General features: G+C 46.6%; 1 non-coding gene across 1 annotated transcript; it reads left to right on the plus strand.

Moving 5' to 3' along the window:
* Window positions 1-3,810: 3,810 nt before the first annotated feature.
* On the plus strand, window positions 3,811-3,872 carry LOC121485990. Its single transcript, XR_005986476.1, has one exon. It is a non-coding gene; the product is annotated as a U7 small nuclear RNA (small nuclear RNA).
* Window positions 3,873-4,372: the final 500 nt, after the last annotated feature.

A 4,372-nucleotide genomic window follows, 5' to 3' on the forward strand; every position in this document is an offset into this window, starting at 1 on the left:
GGCCAGGTCAGGGGAGGGGCGGCCTCAGGGGACTTCAGGCCTTCCCCCACCCTCCATCCCCCTGCCACCACCACCACCACCCCCCCCCCCATCCTTTCAAGGAAATCACATCTTTTTCCAGATTTCTCACTTCAGCTTGATTTTTTAGCAGATCCTTTCAGGACTAATTAGGTGATTGCTTTCATTTATGGTAGCAGTCGGGAGTGGGGGCACGAAACGGCGTCGCCCCTATTCTTGTTGGAAAAATAAATTACACCTATTGTTACTGAAGATCTTATTTTTTTCTTTTTCTCCCCAATCAAGCAAATTAGCAGCTTGGTTCCTTTTCCCAGCATTCACTCCCGAGCAGACGGCAGCGCCCTGGAATGTGGCTTGGAGCTGTGTGGTCAGTACAATTGTTTGGGGCTGTTTGTGCCAACAATGAGAGGGGACGGCTGTCTCCCAAAGGCCAGTGGCACTTGTCTTGCTCGGGCCCAGAGGGCTGGCGAGCTGCCACGGGCGGCTTCAGAGAAGAGGTACACCGCCATCTAGTGGACGCCGGGGCTCGCTGCAGCGCAATCCGGCCCGGCTTTTGCTTAGTGCCAGGAAGGACCAGCACTGAGGCCGCTTCGGAGTTACCCAAAATAGGAAGGCCCCTTGGCATCTCCGGGGGCCAGAAAATGTTTGCCTCGATGGCCGTAATGAAAATGCAACGCGATGTTTGCATTATGCTTCTCTGGTGGGTAGTTCTCTCTGGTCTTGATTTCCAGGTCCAAAGTGGGAGGGCCACTGCTTGCGCAATGGGGATCCCTGAATCAGGATAGCTCTCTTGAGTCCTAAGTACCAAGGGCGGAGAGCATCAGCACCTTCAGACAACCCGCTCCTTCATCTCTGAGGCTTCCTCATCACCCCCCAGCTCCCCCTCAGCAAACCCAATTCCAAAAATGCACAAAGTGGAGGCATTCAAAGAAGCTTGCTCACCAGGGGCATTGCCGCTTCAGAATGGAAGCCAGAAACGACCAAATCCTAAGACTTTTTCTGACCTTGGTGTTGAGGGCTGTTCCCAGTCTCTGACCACACATGAACCCATGCCTTCTTCCTTCCTACTCTTTCTATCTTAAATAAAGATCGCTGTTGTTCTCGCATTATACTATAGGAACCATGACTTTCTTGGGGTTTGTGTACAGGTGGGGGGGGGAGCACAAATAAATCCCAATATGGAAGGCTTTGGGGTAGTGGTTCTCAACCAGGAGCAATTTTTGCTCCCGTGAGACATTTGCTAATGTCTCGGGACATTTTGGATTGTCAGAACCTGGGGGCTAAAATATATGTATTAGCATTGTAGGAGATATATATATATATATATATATATATATATATATATATACATATATATATATATATAAAGGAGATATGCTAATATATATAGGAGATATGCTAATATATATACTTATATATTAGCATTGTGGGATATATATATATATATATATATATATCCTATATATCCTACAATGCACAGGGCAGCCCCCCAGCAGAATTCTCCAACCCGAAATGTCAATAGGGTCGAGGAAGCCTGGTTGAGGGTAACAAAGATTGCCCTCAGTAATCGGGTTATGATAACACCAATTGATTGTCTTCAAATGAGCCCCACTGCAGAGACTGTGGATAATTCATCCTCTCCCAAATCAGTATTTACCACCTTTTTTCTTCCTTTAGACTCTTCCATTTTAAACATAATTTAGCTGTCTTTTTTTTTTCCTCCCTCTGCCCCTGCTGGAAAGAGAAAGGATTGGAATGGGGGAGGGGAAGGCGACAGAAAAGGAGGATTAGAAGCATGACCTGTTTCTCCTGGAGAAGCTCGGCACATTCCTCTCTCAGATGTGCTTTGTGACCGAGCAGGGTACAATTAAAAGCACAATAATTTGCTTGTTATTCAAGTCAGGCATTAGTCCGGGTAATGGCGTGCTTGGTGGAGAGATGGATTTCCTTGTTAGGAGCTAAGCACAGGATTAGCAGAATTCTCCATGGAGAAATCTTGATTTGTTCAAGGTCTTTCATGTTTTCTACAGAGAAGGGATTATGTCTTCTTAAAGAGAGGCCTTGCTTAAAAAGCTACAAAGTATAAGAAAAGGATTTAGGGCAGAGGGGCCTGTGGTTAAGTAGCTGAGGGGTACAGGGAATTTTAGAGCAAAGGATTATTTAAAGCCATAAAGTTCAAAAAATAATTGGTTTAGCACTACTGGGTCAGTGCCGGCGAGGACGCTGTAAAGGCAATTAAGCATGAGCTAATATTCATTTTACTTTGGCTAATTATTGCATGGATCCAGGAGAGAGGGGAAAGAAAACATGCCCCCTCCCCAGCAATCAGGGAGCGCGTTGTTTTGGGTTTCTTTGCCTTATGTGCACGCTGATGTGTTGGGGTGCTCAAAATCCAGGCATCACAAAGAATTTATTAGGTAAAACACAGGAAAATTGTCATCTCAAGGCAGATCAGTGCACGTTCTGCTATCCCGGTGACCAAGTAGAAGCCGCTATTAGTTTTAACTTCACTGAGATCATTAGCCGGAGAGGACGTAATGTAAAAAAATAAAATAAAATAAAACGCCTGACTTCACCAATGTCACTGCTAAGCGCGGATCAGGGGCTCACGACCAGAGCCACTTTGTCCCCTGGAGACATCTGACGATGTCGGGAGACATCTCTGGTTGTCACACCTGGGGAGGTGCTCTTGGCATCTACTGGACCCAGGCCAGGGATGCTGCTAAACGCCAAATGATGCAAAAGATGGCCCCCTGCGACAAAGAACCATCAGACCCGAAGGTGACCAGTGCTGCCAGTAAGAAATCCTGGTCTAGACGGAGGCAATTGTCTCTCTTTGGGTAGATGAATCTACCCCTTCCTCAAATCCAGAGCTGGCAAATGATCAGAGGGCCCCATTATGCTAACCCACACGCTTTTCCTCCCTCTTCCACATGGGGCCTTCCCATAATTGGGGAAATCGGTGATGCCAAGAGCGATGTGCCCTGGCCCAGGGCTGGTGCCTGCCTAACCCATCCAGGATTCTCATACCCAGGAGAGGAGGGAGCTGGCTTCTCTGCAATTTCCGCAGGTTCCAAGTGTTGAGGACTTTTGTTCCCTTATCTGAGATTACAGTTCCTCCTGCATGAAGCGGGTTCAGGGAAGTCATGGTCCTGTGGCTTGCAAGGCAGTAAGAGCCTGAGGCTACAAGATACCATTTTCTCCCTGGCCAGAGACAATCCCCATCCTCAGGGAGGTTAACACCCTGGACAGGAGTTTCCGCAGAGCTAGTTAAAGCCAAGGGGCTGTGAATCAGGATGATTCCAAGGCCTGGTCATCAACTCTGTGGGAGGGTCTCAAGGATGCTCTTAAGCTCCATTTAAGATAAGACAGAGGGCTACACAAGGGGAGTGAGTGGCCGCAGAGGCTCCCTCAAGAATGGCATATGCACCATTCTGGAAATTAAACCAAAGGGGAAACAAAGATGGATGCTTTTATATTAGGTCTTGCTCTACCAGACATGAAAACAGATGTTAAATGCCTACCAGCCCTCTGGTTCCTTGGGTATCACTGCTACAGAAAGGCTCGAGGAGGTGGTCACAACGATGACCTGCCCCCACATACAAGCAACACTCAATGCTTGCTGCCAAGGTTTCAATCCTTCTGGAACTGTCCAGAAGGACTGATGACAGATGAAATGGATTCTCATTCCATCTGGTGTGGAATCTCATAAACTGAATTCCCGTGGGCATTGCCAAGAAGACCTTAGCAGTAATCAAACCACCACTTCTGGTTAAAAAAAAAAAAATTCACAAGCAGTACAGTTCTTTTAGAATTTGTCTCACAGATTTTCCAGTCCTTACTGGAAGACTCCTAAAATATATGTATTTATTTTTTATTCTCATTTCATGAGCTAAGTGATTATAATTTGGGAAACCCCACACTTGATTTGTTTTTGTGGGGTTTTTTCCCCACCTCTAACAGCATTTGGCATGTGACATGCTTTTACAAAAGCCAGTGTGCTCCTTACATTTCAGCGTTAACGTATAACCTCTGTTAGTCTCATGAAGGACAACCTTTCTAGTTCAGGAGGGGAATTTGGAGCAGGCTTCTTCTCTAAATGAAGGGACCTTTATACAAAGAACACAGACTTTTTTTTTAAGATGTTACTTATTTTTTTAATTTATTTATTTATTTATGATAGTCACACAGAGAGAGAGAGAGAGAGGCAGAGACACAGGCAGAGGGAGAAGCAGGCTCCATGCACCGGGAGCCCGACGTGGGATTCGATCCCGGGTCTCCAGGATCGTGCCGTGGGCCAAAGGCAGGCGCCAAACCGCTGCGCCACCCAGGGATCCCAAGATGTTACTTATTT

This window comes from Vulpes lagopus, chromosome 2 (genome assembly GCF_018345385.1).
Source record: "Vulpes lagopus strain Blue_001 chromosome 2, ASM1834538v1, whole genome shotgun sequence".
NCBI lineage: Eukaryota > Metazoa > Chordata > Mammalia > Carnivora > Canidae > Vulpes > Vulpes lagopus.